We start from the raw sequence: 15,100 nt of genomic DNA on the forward strand, positions 1-15,100 counted from the left end.
TAAATAAATATATAAAAATATAATACATTTGGCATTTGAATAAAGGTGGTTCAAATTAATGAAAATTATACTTCTTGTTTAGAAACTGTATTTCATGTAAGTAAAGTGCAGAGTCTTATATTTAGACATCTATTGATGGGTGGGTCCCATGAGTTCACTAAGACCCAGGCAAATCAAAGGAAAATCTATTTAGATCTGTATTTCGATTCACTCTTACCATGTCTTTACCCTTTGGGCTTCTGCAAAAATATTTTGATAACTTTCTCATGGCTGTTTGCAATAGATACTTGAGAAGAGCTTCCTGTCTTTGTGCAGTTCATGGAAAATGGTATTTATGTTTGAAGAAGCTTCTTTCTTCACAAATACCTTCAGTACAGGTGTTTGTGGTGGGAGTGCTTACCCTGCCCTGTGCATACAGAAGCATATGCTTGCACACACGTATGCATGATTAATAGGGATATGCTTTTAATTATTACAAAATTAGATGAGAATCTGTTTATTTCTGGCTTTTTCTCTTTATGTTGCTGTAGGTAAGTGCTATGTTAAATGCAAGTTTCATTTCCTACAGACTCTGTCCAGACTGTAGATATTAGAAAACAGCTTGGAGAAGGAACCTGCCACAGAAGTGAAGTTCCTGGCTTGGAAACACGCGGTTGAGAGTTCTGCCTGGAGAGTTAAGGAAGGGTTCCCAAAATACCTGGGAGGTGCCACTGCCGTTAGTGGCAGAGACACTACAGACTAATGTATTTTAGTAACGTATGTGAGAGATACTTATCGTACTCTTCTAAGAAACGTTTTAACTACGGGTTGTATAAGAACGTGTGGAAAAAGGTCTCATTTTTTGGTTCCATAATGATGATTAAGAGTAGGTATTTATCTTTTTTCTTAACTTGCTTGTTTGTTTTTTACAATGAGAAATTATTTCTTCCCTCAATAGATATTCATAGAAGAGGTGTTATCTCTCCTAGATCAAGAGTTTGAAAGATAAACAGAAAAAAGAAAAACAATTTTTTACAATGATATAAACATGATCTTTTTCTGCAAGTCCACACTGAGTGTGTGTATAACTCACCTGAAGAAAAGTAGCTGTTTGTTAAACATAGAGTGAAGAACCTTGAGAACCGTTCCCCCCCATAAATTTTGTGAAGTGGTGATGATGTCCTTCCCCCTTTTAAACCCTGCTTTGCCATGGTTTGGGGAGGGTGCTGCTACACACAGCAGCGCTCTGGTCCAACTCCTTTCTCTGGTTCTTGGCGTAATGGAAGTCATAAACATCATAGAGCTAGAAATTCCAAAAAACCAGAAAATCTTCGAGATTGGTTGTGTATAACAGAGGTTCCCTTTAACAGAGTATTTCCCAAGGGGCTAGTGGGGCTCCTGGCGAGGGTCAGACAGGATAACGTGACCCTTATCTCTGCCGGCCGTGTGGTGCAGACTGCAAGTGAGGAGAGCTACTTTCCCAAAACTCTTGATTTTTTGAACTTGAAAATGTCTCTGGATCAATTGAATGAAGAACTAGATCCTGGCAAATGTCATGCAGGATCTTTGCATTTAACTGCGGGAAGTGGGTGCGATGTGGGTAGCACCTGGCAGAAACACTATATTTTGATTGTGCAGCAGGAGAATTAGGTCTGGCACTTGTCATTTGGAAAGAAGGGTTAATTTTTAGTCAAGATAACATTTTGGACTCTCCCCGCTCCAGGTTTCAGTCTTTAACTCGGGTACTGTCCAGAATCAGCAAGCATAGTGTGAGATTTACTGAAAACCCAACTCTAGCTGGTGGAATCGAGGATTATTTTTATTAAGCTTAATATATGAAAGTTTATTTTGCTTGATATAGGAAAACTATTCGGCTAAATCCACTGCAGAAGTTGACTCGCGTACCATCTGAGGGTGTTTGTTTTAACATATGCCTCTTCACTTATCTGATGCTGATGTCAATGTTTTGTTGGGTTTCCATACAGTGTTTCCCAGTTTTCTGTTTGTTTCCCTCCTGTAGTGGCTGTGTACCCCAAACATCGTGACATTTTTCTTATACAGATTATCTCCAGCACCACTGGAAATTTAGTGAAGTCTTCTGGTATCATAAGTCATTCTGCTAGGTTCCTTCACATAGAATTTGACTTTTGGGCTTTTGGGTAATGCTGCTCTTTTTTTTTTGTTTGTTTGTTTTGTTTCCCTGAGTATTTGGAAACAGAGTGATCTTTCTTTCTTTGGGGCAAGTGATGTTAAGTTAAACCTACATCCCTAAGTGATACTATTGATAGATTTCTGCCTTCCTGAAAATGCTGTTAAAAAACTTCAGGTTTTTGCACTTAGCCTTCTTTTTTTGCCACCTCTTGTTTTTATGTTTGATCAAAAATATGCTTCCTCCAAATCTCGTATGTCTGCTTTAAGTTATTTCTCCTACCAGCAAGAGGATGAGAGTGTAAAATTTTTAGACACTTGAAATGTAACCAATATATCAATTTGTAGCAGACTTTACCTGACATATGTGGGGGGTTTCTCTTAGCAGGGAGAAAAATGCTATCTAAAGCATCCTTTAGATTTAATAATGAAAAAGAAAAATGACACTTTGGATTTAGGGATGCAAAAATAGTGTGTGGTTGAGAGGGGGAGACTTTTTTTCCCTGGTGTTTTGCAACCTGATCTGTGCTGAGCTGTTCAGTATTGATTAGCACATGGCCTCAGGATGTACACATGTCAGGAGCAATTTACTGAGGGTGGTTTCTTCCCCTGTCCCCACAAGGAGGGCTATAGCACTGTTTCCCTCTTTTTTAAAAAAAAAAACTATGGCAATTTGAGTGCTTCAGCATTGGCTTAAGTTGCTTTGGATCCCTTGGTACAAGAGGGCTGAAATCTAACAGCAAGCAAAAATGCGACTGAGGAGTGTAAGATACTGAGAAGGTGGGATTGATGGTGTGGGAAGGTTTGCGTTAGGGAACACGTTTTTAGCAGGTACGCTTTTGTGTCAGAATCCATTCTTTCACATTGTCGGATTGTTGCTAGGCCTACTTATGGGTGAACGTAACAAGGCAGAAGTAGTTTTGAGTCTTGTTCTTTTTCTCCTTAGCGCACATTTTCTGTGTCGTCTTCTTGTGATCTTTATTTAGTTTTTCATTGTTTATTTACACTGCCACTGTTACTTCATGAATTCTTTAAATCATTCCCTATCTAGAGGGGAATCTGGACAGAATTATTCTTGCAGCTTTAAGTCTTGCTGACAGGAGGAGAGAAGAAGAGAGCTTTTGTCCCCTAGAGAAATGTGGGAGCTGCGGCCATTTAGAATTGGACAGACACGGTCGGCTTTGAGGGAGATGCTGTGATGGGAGTGCTGCCTTTTATGTTGTTTCCTACCTGTTAGGGCCCCTTGTATAAAAGTGGAGACTAGGATCCATATGCAGTTGCATACTGTTAGCAGACAGGATAATTGTCTTTCTGAGGTGTGTGGGGAAACGTAAGGTAGCATAGACTTTTTTCCTCATTTTCAGAACCGGCATTCAGATTTTCCATGGCATAGAACAGGGGAGAGTTTTCTGTATGAAATAAGCCAACAAAATGTGATAGAGAACAGACTCGATGTGTTTCCCTTTGCTCATTCCCCATGGAAAACCTTGATTGCCATTTCCTCAAATATGTTAATGTCTTGCATGCACCCTTTAAAATAATTTTCCACTTGATTTTCCTGCCTTTCATCAGAGGCAGGTACTGGAGGTAGGGAGGGGCCCATTAAATCTGGGTGTCTGTAAATTCTCCTTAGGAGTAGGGCACAGAGAGAGAGATACGGTCTGAGGTGAGGGATTGTGGTTTTGTGGGAGTGAAGCTGGATTTCTAAATGGTATCTTTAGTCACAAAAAGGTTTTTTAGTTCCCTTTCCCTTCATTCTGATACTTTGAGTTTTTTTTTCTCTTATTGCTACAGTAAGATTCAATGTAGCTGGAATAGGTTGTCTTAAGAAAATAGATTGTCTTAAGAAAAGCAGTAGTTGTCTTGAAATAGAAGTTACGATGAGTTGCATATACCTCAGAATTCTAGGTATGATCCTTGCAGGGAGTATGTAAGCATTTGAATGTCAGTATATACCTGTATGTTCAGTATGCATGTTGGAATTTGCCTTTTGCCAACTATTTTGATAGTAAATGTGGCTCATTTGAATTTTTACAGAAGTGGGTGTGAGCTTGGCTGATGCATATTTACTTAATAGAATTAGTACTCAAGAACACTTTTGAATGAGACTTCATCCCATTCTAGTATGGGGCTTTATTCCATTCTGACATGAATCCGTCTTTGTTTTTCTTAGTATTAGGTGACTTGACTTTCATTTTCTGTATTTCGATAAGGTGACGATAGAAAGAGAAAATACAGGACAGCTGAAGTTGGTGTTTTGGGGCTGGAGAAGGAGAAGCACAGTAGCTTTTCCAAGGAGTCGTTATCTGTAGCCTCTTCGAATACATGAAAGCTAATACTTGTTTCTTTTTTTTCCTTTTGTTTTTCCCTCTTAGGACATACTGTTGTGCTGAGGAAGAAAACAACTCCCTGCTTTTTTTTTTTCTTTTTTTTCTTTTTTTATTTCATGCTGAATTAGAAGCTTCAGGAATGTGCTAATTGGCAGCGGCCTCTTCAGAAAGGTAAGAGGTAATTGTTGTTATCTGCTTTTTGAGGTGTCTTCCCTTCTCGGCTCCTTCTGGAAGGGAAGGTGATGTTAGAAGAAACCTGTCTACATAGAGTTTACACAAGTCTTCTGGTTAATATGGATTGCCCTTCTAACAGTGTGATGCAAACAGAAGCTTTGTGTGCTTTTTGCTCTGCTTCTTTGTTCAGGATACAGTCCCTTGGGAAAAAAAACTAGCAGTCAAGATACATTTTAAATACAGAGAAAAAAAATGATGTAACTGTTGTATTGCAGACTGACTAAGTAAGTCTTTGAGTATAAGCTTAGAAAAGAATGTGAGTTAGGTGTGGAGAAGCCAAGATGAAGAATCATGTCTCAAAAAGTGCTTCTTTTATTATTATCATACACGTACATCTAATCAGATATAGATTTTTTGTTTATTTGTTTTTTTAAACCTAATTGTCTTCTCTGTGGTCCTTCATGGTTTCATGGCTTGTTGTACCACTGACCAATAAGACAGGAACCAGCTGGAACCCCAGCTCTGGTGCCGTATTGTGTGTTCTGTGAAGAGTTGGGAGCGTAGAGCAATTTTTCACCTCTCCAGACGTTTTTTTTAGTTTTGGGCAGAAATGCAAAATGCGGGTGAGAGTTGAAATGCAGTGCCCTTTTTTGTAATACTTCTAAGTAATTAAATTTTGTGGTGATGTGATCCACATGTAATCCATGCCTGTCTTTCCACTTCAAGACATTCAATTTATGTTTCAGGATATGGAAAGTACAAAAAAATTAGTGCTCTGATTCATAGAGCATCCTGAGCTGCTTGAGTAGACTCAAGTCAGTTGCTAGACAAATTGCACATATATTTTAGTACCTAAACTTGATGTTTAGATTTTTATTTGCTTAAGAACTGGCTGCAGTGCTTTGAGATGTCATTTCCCATTCCTTCTTTGTGATAGAGTTTAATACTTCTTGTAGTGGAGACTTTATCTTCTGTCTAGACCTCAGCCGTTCGGGTTGATGGTTGATGTCTTACTTAAACCAGCTCTGAGAAGGGGTTTATGCTAACTTGCTAGGCTCTGAACTGGGCAGGCCAAGGCGTGATATAAATTTTTCTGCCAGGTTTGCTCTGTGGTACCAACCTTTGTGAAGACAGTGTGATGCAATGATGTCTTAAATTGCCCCAGTGAGATTTGTCAGAGTTCATTTGTCAGACCCCACAGACTGCCTAAGTACACTAACTTATCAAGGATAAGCTGCAGACAGGTAATGTGCCTTGGAATGTTCTCTTTCTCATTCTCCATCTCGTTCTTGACAGTGCGGAGGGAAGCTAAGTCTTTATTGAATGGCCGCTACCAGCTGCCTGGCTACCTTCAGCAATAAAGCTAATGACCTAATGGGCAAATGCTTCTTGGAGACCTTCAGCTGAAGCAGAGACAAGGAGGAACATATAGACCAGCTAAAGGGTTCTCAAGGAGTTTGCAATTTCCCTGGGGATCCTTCTGTGTAATTACCTGTCTATCTCTTTGTCTCCTATCTTTTAATGCAGGAGGAGTGTCAGACTCCAGGCTGCTAATCTTTGTTACTATGGAAAGGCTGGTTACACTCCTCTTCCTGCACTTCAAAAATGGCAATTGCTGGTCCCCAGCTGGTTTCCTGAATCTAACTTAAAAATGGATGATAGCTTTTCTCCTTGGTGCCAGCCTGAATAATGCAGCTGCCTGTGCTGTTGCAGTCAGGCAAGTGATGCTGCGGTTTGCTGGGAGGAGGAGCCCGCAGAAGCTGCCTTGTGGCCTCTGAACCTGTTTTCTCCCAGACGAGTGAAGGCTCTGTGAAATTCCTTTGAAACGCAGAATTTTGGGGCACACTGAGACGTGGGAGGCTTGGCTGCACTGCAGGTGTGGAGGAAAGCTGCTATTAAGATTCGTGGCTCCAGCCGAGTTTTTGTACGGTTTCTGAATGCCTTCAAACTCCCTGGGCTGAGGGAAGCACAAGCTTCTCAAGCTGTTTTGCAGGGTTGTGGGCATCGGCTGTTGTTCTGGCCTCCCTCCCAGCACGTATCTTACGCAGCGATGTGCAGTGGAGACAAGTGCCTCTGCTCGGAGAGTAGGGTCAGCGGAAGGGCTGTACACAGCCCTCTGCTGTTTCTCTCTGGCTGGACGCATCTGTTTGTCCCTCTTGCACGTCAGTGGAAATTTGGAGAGCGTTCCCTGTCTGCTGCTCCCCTCCTCCTTACTCTGCACAGGCTTCCGGAGTTGCAACATGTCAGATTGTCCCTCCAAAGCCCTGGTTTGAGAACAGCTCCAGCACAAACACCTTGTCTCTGTGTGCTCCTTTCTGTCCTCGCAAGGAGAAACTGTCCCCGTGTTGGACGGGGTTCCCTTCCAGCTGCTGCCGTGACTTGCATGCCCAGGAAATGTATGTTGCTGAACCTCTTTATGGTACCTTTGTAAAACATGCTTTAACTGTCTGCAAATGTATGGTATTTAAGCAGCAGAGTCTGTATTATCAAATGCAGTCATGCAGACTGTATTCCTCGGGGTAAAAAGCTTTGGGAGGAGCAGCTGGATGTGATAGTGAAATTTGAGAACCAAAGCAAAAGGAAATTCTTGCCCATGTGTTGGACTAGAGCAGGTTCAGGAAAGGTGGAGGATGGGGAAGCGTATATCCCTTCCCAGACTGGAAATGTTGGAGGGGGATAGAAAGGAGAGGCAAAGCAGGGACAAAGCGACAAAATATCAGGCTGGCTAGCGGCCCACAGTTTGCTGTGTTTTGTTTGCCGCTTGTAATGCTCTGCTTTCCTCCCACATTTCCTCTAACTCAGTTTGGGCAAATGGAATTTTCAATGGTTTTGTTCCTTTAAAAGAGCAACCATACCTCTTTTCACATTGTTTCAGGAGTTGTGTTATGGGTGCATCTAGAATGATGGTTTTGCACTGATCTTTAAAAGAACTTTTATTAGCCTCATTCATTCTCTCTCCCTTTTTTGCTTTCTCATTCGTATCAACCTGAACCATCTCTAAAGGAAAGGTGATACTGCTGCTAGCTAACGTTTCAGGTGGGCAACACTGTGTATGTTCAGCAGCCTGCTGTAGTAACTAACTTGTCAGTGGGAATCTTATCCTGTTTGTATTTCTCTTTTCATATATAAATCAGGTTCATAGCTCTTGAGCCTTTGTAGAGTGTTTCAACAAAGTGTTTGTTTTGAGTCTTGGTTTTCCCCAAATCGTTTGCTATACATTTGAGGTTAGGGTTTCTCATTCAGTGACTGCATTCAGTAAAATGCAATGCCTGTCAAAGCTATGTTGCACCTTACAAGAGAATGACAGGTTCTTCCAGAGCCCTCAGTTTGCAAAGCCTTAGCTGTGTCCCACTTGAAATCAGGACTTTACCACTGCTTAAGGCCTTTAAGTACTTAATTAACTTTATGTTAACAGCGAGGCTGTGCTCTCTTGTTTTTTAATGAGACCTTTGATATTTTTCTGATTTTTATTTTGTGAAGGTTACAGGTTTTAATTTTTTTATTCTCATATGGAAAAGATTTAAACCTCTAAACTTTCTCAGGTTATTTGTATGTTTAGAATCTGTTTACTATGTAGTGTGCAAAAAATATCAGAAAGCTGGATCCTTATTTTGTACTTTCAAAAAGATTGTTTTAAATATTTTTTGTTTTAAACACAAAGCGGGGAATTCAGAGCTCAAATTAAGTACTGTTCTTAACTTGTTTCATATACAAAGTCTAAGAAATACTAAGAAGCGGAGTAAAAGTCTGACGTATCTAGGCCCAAGAAGCTAGGTTAAAATGGTAGTAAGAACCATGATTTTGAATTTCCTTATCCTTTCAGTTGTCTGGGTCAGCCCTTCTCTGACAGCAGACTTCGCAGGTCCCAGTCCGTGAATAAGTGAACAGGGTTGCAAGGAGAGGTGATGAAGCCCTGCCGGGGTTTGCCTCAGGGCATCTGTGTCTGTATGGAGGGCTGGAAGGGATTGTCTTCCCCTTGTAGAGTAGCTCTGGCAATGGCCATTTGTCGTGGCTGGTTAAAACCCTTCAGTTCTTTGGTGTTAGGAGAGGTCCCTTGGCTTTCCTCCGCTTTCAGCAGTTGCGGTCTGCCTGCCTCAGTTGTCCTTAACGCACTGGCATTTTTGGTACTCCTCGTGGCCATCATGAGCTGTGCAGGCCTGCCTGGAGGAGCTCTGATGGAACCACCTGCCGTGGTTGCTGCAGAGCAGCAGGGGTGCGAACCAACAGTCTGGAGGAAGGAGCCTGTGGTGCTAATCCGTAATCAGTGGCTGAGAGGAACAAAGTGTGACACATAAGTGGCAGGTTTTGGCGTTTTGCTTTTGCTTATGTTACCTGTTAGTCCCTCAAGCTGGAAGGTCCAAAACAGATTAGAATGTTGTTGAAGTAAGCAACAGAAAAAAGTTTGTTGCCTCATTTCTTTGCAAGTGATGATTGTTCTGCTAGGGAATGACCCATCTGGGTGCGTACTGCCCCATCCTTCAGCTATGCAAAAATGCCGGTGAATTTCTTATATGTTCCAATAATTTGCATATTAAAACAAAACCAAAATAAATCAACCAACCAAACGAAACCAAAAAAAGCAAACCAGCAGAATTTTTCTCCCTAAACCGAGCATTTTAAAATGTGAAGCCAAAATAGTGAGTTGATGTTTGTTTTGTTTGTCTCTTTTCTACTTTGTGTAGCATATGCATGGTTTAAGGTGTCTAGAAAATGTGGTTCCACCTGGGGTGTTGGGAGGACTGGGCGCTACTTACAGCTCGGGTGGTGTTGGGGGATCATTCATCCTGTCTCTCATCCCTTTTGGGCTTCCCCCATGGGAAAGCTGCTGTTCGATTAGCCCAGGCAGTAGAGAGTTGTGCTCATGTCAGCTGTGGGACAGGAGATATTTGACCCTGTGGGAAGCCTTGAGATATAAGGAAATTTTGTCTAGAAAATTCTGTGCAGATTTGAACTGGCTGGGTAAATTTATACTGGGAAGTGCTTTGTAACATGTGGTCCAAAACATTTTTGGTCTGGTGCTGATGGCCTTAAAAGCCAGATGAAGTACATCAGTGACTCATGGTCACTTACTGCCCCGCTGTGTGATGTGAACCAGATCTTCCTTTGGTGCCCTCCTGGATACGCTCTTGTGTGGCTGGACCCTGAATTTCATGCTTGAGCTTATACCCTGCGGTTCATAACCTATACATGCTCTTCTCTTGAAAGAGACCTCTTAAATTGCTTGTAACATAAATACAAAGTTTCTGATCACTTTAATAATATCCTACCTATGGTTTACCTTGATTGAATAGTAATTTAGACCTAAATGTTAGGGTGACCCAGGAGCCTTTCTTTTCCCCTCCCTTCATCTTTTCCACTCCACCCTCAAACTATGATTTTGTTACAGTTTTAGGCCTAATGATCTTTCCATCATCTCTCTGGGCGTTATTGCAAAGAATGGATGCTTAACTTTTCAAGAAATATAAAGAAAGAAAATGGGAAGTTGTGGTTTTTTGTTGGTATTTGTTTTTTGTTTTGTTGTTTCTTTTTTTTAGCTTCCCAAACACCTTTGGGTATTTGTGACATTCATAAAATCAATTGAACAGATATGAAAATTGGGTATATGAAGCGAAGCACTGTTTGCCAGCAAAATGAGCAGCTATGATATATTTCAGTCTTCAGAGGCTTGGCTAAAGAACAGTAACATACGTTTTTTGCTGCTAGAAATTGAGATTTTGGCGGTAATATGCAACTGTGAAATCTGTAGGCATATACTGTAGCAGAAGCTGTCTTTATTCATATGCAGCACATGGTATTTGGCTTGGGAGAAAGTTCTTTGCTCTCTAAGAAAGTCAGGTTTTTGATGGAACTAACTGCTGTTTGTGCCTCATATTTAAATCTCTTTTATTCTGGAAAGACAAATAAGTTGTAGGTATCAGTGGTACTGTTTTCCTCCTGTTCCCAGCAACCCGCTGTATTTCTCTGGCTTACTCTTCTTACCATGCTGGTTTTTTCCAAGCTTGTGATCATAATTACAGTGAGAAGTAGATTATATCCATCTGTATATTCCAGCAGGGAAATGGAGCCTTGGTTGAGTTGTGGACTGTGAGACCTTTCCTTCCTCACCTCTCTCTATAATGAAGTGTTTGTGGTATGCTCGAAGGGTGCTGGAGGTGTCAGTCCAAATGGCCTAATAAGACACTGTTGGTATAGGGAGAATGGAGAATAAAAGAAAAAGGATGGAAGTATGCGAGTGGCGGTTCAGTGGTGTCACATTAATACCATCCTCAAATCAAGTGCTCATTCATTTTAACCAGAGGTTAATTAATCAGAGTGAGTAGATAAAACGATAAGCTGCTTTTAATGAAGTGAAGCAGCTTTATTAGCAGTAAGCAAAATGCAGAATATCTGGTGTCTGGCACACAGGGTTTTCACGGGGACTGTGGTTTGCCACCAGCTTTGGCGTGCCCCGGCGTTTTTCTCGCTGTGCTCTGCAGGCCGTGCTCTGTGTGTGCTTCAGCATGTGGCCAATTCAGAACATAGGGGATTCGATCAAATCAGAACCAGGTGTAACGTGTAAAAACAGAAAAAGAAATGTTTCTTATAGATCTTCCTCGTTGCCAGAGACCAGCATTTGCCAACTTTAATACTTTGGATGCTGTTGGAGAATTTCTCCAACAATTTTCTCCAAAAATTTCTTTGGAGATGGCAGGCGTTACACATACACGGCAAGCAAACAAAACCTCTGTGTAGGCTTGCAAGAGTGACGCTGTTTGGAAGGCAGCAGTATGGCACTGCCTGGTAACTGCTAACATAGCCTGAATCCGGTCAGTATCTACCTACCAATTTACAATTTATGGACAGAAATGCACCAGGAATGTGCTACCTGTGTATATGTTTAGATGGAGGACCAAAGCCAGCATGCCACGGGCTGTTAAATGATCTTCTTCTCTCAACAGTGCATCTGTGCCAATGCGGTGTTCCACAGTGTCTCTCTGAAAAAGTCGTAGGAGCCATCAGATGTGCTACAGTGTGCATGGTAATGCAGGGCTATAATAGGAAATACTTAAAAAAAATCAGAGATGAAGTGAATGGAGAAAAAAGGCACATATTTAGAGGGAAGCTTTGTGGAAGGATTAATTAATTTACTTTGGGTTAAATTAAATTACTGTAAACATCCACATTTAGGCTTGAACTTACCTTCACTTACGGCTGCTTACAAAGATCCTTTTTGAAGTACAACTCGGATTAGCAATTTGTTCATAAAAGTCAACTCACAGCAAACCCCTGAGAAACTAGCTATGTGATAAGGCTACTGCAGTTCTGTGGGCTGGAGAAGTTGAGCTGCTGGAATAACGTGATTTGAGAATAGGATGCTGGCAAGTAAATTGTCCTCCCCCCACCAGCCTTTCCTTAAAAGACTGCGCTTCCCACCGCTATTCAAGTGTAAATCCCTTCGCAACAAAGGGGAAGCTGGCAGCTCCCGGTTCAAGAGTATAAGTGATCTCGCATGCTTCAGTTGAAAGGTTGAATCCCTGAAATGGAGAATGCTGCTATAGAGGGAAACTCTCAAAAGGCTGGTGAGAATGGCAGGGGGAAAAGCTGTTGAGATCCTTGAAAGCGCACTGGCAGTTTCTGTTTTTACTATAAAATGACCTAGAGATGAGCTTGACAAAGTGGAAGGCTGCTGTTCAGGTGAGGTTGCAATCACCAGCTCTAGGAGCCGGATTTTGCTTGCTGTCCGCCTTAGGAACACAGCATGCTGCTCTACTTGCCAGCGCTGTATGTGGTGCCAGTATTTTGTCTACAGTATGCGTTGAGCTCCTCTTAGTTTCCCTGTTTGAATTTTTCTTTCTAACAACTTTGTGTTGCAAGTCTCAAAGTTTCAGAAGTGTAACCTCTGGGTGTGCAAAATTGAGAACAAAATCTTAGACCTTGTCTTTACACTGAAAGGATGAGGTTAATCTAGCACCTTCTAAAAACCTTGTAAATATTTGACTGGCTACTCGGCAACACAGCTGAACCGGTCGAGTTAATGCTTAATGTGAGAGCGGTCCTGAAGTGCCTGGCTTAGGTGATGGGCTGAGGGCCACAGTGTGAGCAGAAGTTCCCTATGGAGACATCTGTGCTCGCTGCTCACTTGCCCTCCAGGACAGTCAACCCCCTAGATCTGCAGGCAGGAGATACCTGTGTCCCCTCCTGGCAAGGTCAGCTGGGTGTGCTCAGGTGGCTGTGAAATTCATTTGTTCTGTCTCACCTGACTTTCTCTGCTCCGATGCTTTTGCTGGTCTAGCGACAGTGTGGTTGTCTCTGACTTTGAAGTGGGGATGAGCATCTGAGACTGTAGTCTGAGGTTCTCTACAGCTACATCTGGATTTGGAAGAAGGTTTTTATGCTTCCATAAATGTGGCACCGGTAGGCAGATGTTAGTAACTGGTCACTGAGGAGGAGCAGACTAGAGATCAGCAACCAATCTGGACCTGTGTCTGTTAGAAATGTATGAAATTGCAGGTTCTAATACCTGTCATACATTGGTGGTTTTAAAATACCCCTTTCTTGTATTGTATTGCTGCAGTGTTCCAAATGAAATGCTTTCTAGCATTGGAAAGTTAGCCCAAAGTTTACATGGGAAAATGTTTGTAGCTTTATGAACAAGTTGAATGAAAATCTCCTCCTTTGTTATATGTGAACTAATCAGTGTGAGACAGCTTTTGCTTTTCTGATGTAAAGATTGCTCATTCATAACATTGTACCACCTAAGTCCTTCTAGTGGTAACAGCCTTAAATCTCATTGCAAATGGGAGCAGATACTTCAGAGAACTTCAGTATCATAATGGAGCCAAAGCTTCATTTAAAAATAAGTGCATTTTTTTTACTAGCTGCTGATTGTTTAGATGTAATGACTGTACTGTATAGTATTTGTGCCCAATGCTGCTCTAGGTTGGGGATCCCAGCGATCTGTTAGTCTGATTTAGAGACAAGCTTAGCCTAATCCAGTGGTTGCATAAAGAAGTACCACTGCCCCATCTACTGCTCCATGAGATGGAAATGAGAAAAGCTTTGATTTATCAAAAAATTAACTTGTTACGTGGCATTAAAAAACAGTAGCCCTTTCTATAGCTGTGGGGGTTTTTAACTGGTGGTGGTGGTGGTGGTTGTTGTTGTTGTTTTTTAAAGGCATGTGTTAATTTCTGGCAGTAGTTTAGTAGAGACTGTACTTGGGAGTATTTACCCATTTGAGACAGCTACAGAAGCTTTAAAAGCACTCTCAGCCAATTTCCAGAGGAACCGCTTGCCAGTATTGGCATTGGTAAGTTCAGAAAGGAAGAAAAAAAGCCTCATAGATGAAAGAACAAAGCATGTAGCTGTCTCCAGAGCAAATACACCAGATGATTAATGTATCTCAGAGGTGTAATTGAGAGTGATGGTATGTAGCCATGTGACTTTATGCTGGTTTTTTGGTGACTGCTTGAATTTTTTTGGCTCTTGAGGTTCCCTCAGTGTCTTCCTCCAGGCCTGGCACAGAAGACTATGCATCTGTGGTTAGGACTAAAATTTAAGTTCTTTGATACAGTCTTACACAAGTCCCCAAATTCTTGGTTAAAAAGGAATGAAAACAGTTGCATATGGTGCTTGCAGAATCCAGTTTTGATTATTTTTTTCCCCCTTAGGAATCTGAAAAAGATATTTAGATATCATTGGTCCCCACACACTTACTGCACCTTAATTAACTGTAGCTACTTTATACCCTATTTGAATAACTTGGTAGCAAGTATCTTCTAGTTGTCGTGAAATTATTTTAACCAAGTTACTGTGACACGTGCCTAGAAACAGATATCAAAGAAGTCCTTGCATACGGCTAGTATTTCAGATATAAATTCAAAACTCAACAAGTGCTACTGGAATAATAGTCATGATGTGGCTCTGAATTCGGTGGTTCATCTTGATTTTGAAACCATTCCTCACACACAATGTGTATGTTTTTTTTTTGGGTTTTTTATATGCTGTCTCAGGAGAAAATGAGTGTTCAAGAAGGCACTGCTGTTGGGAAAAAGTCTGCTCCACTCTCATCCTGGTAAGGTTTTCCTTCAAACTAGGGACTCCCTTGGGAAGGGTTCAGTGATTTGGCTCCTGTGCTCCTAGTCCAAAGAAGCCATAATGGAAGACACTGGAGATAAGGTCTGAGAAACTGGCATTTTGTTTTTAAACTGTGTCACCTGTGATCAGAGCACCTCAAGCATAATTCCTGCATCATCTTGTAAGATCTATTAGTGGGCAGACACCTTTGTGGGCACTAAGCTTAGCCCCAGCTGGCAAGGCTTAGTTTAGGTCCTTGGATAGCAGGACACAGTGCTGGAAAATAATACAATTCTGTACGACCTATTATCGGATGGGGAATTGAGATCTAGGCAGTGGTTCTTCTGAAGGATCGTGGCTTATCGTGAGCTCAGCCTAGATTCAATCCAAGTCTAGCATTTGCTTTCTGAAAG

The sequence above is a fragment of the Nesoenas mayeri genome, assembly GCF_963082525.1.
Source record: "Nesoenas mayeri genome assembly, chromosome: 7".
NCBI lineage: Eukaryota > Metazoa > Chordata > Aves > Columbiformes > Columbidae > Nesoenas > Nesoenas mayeri.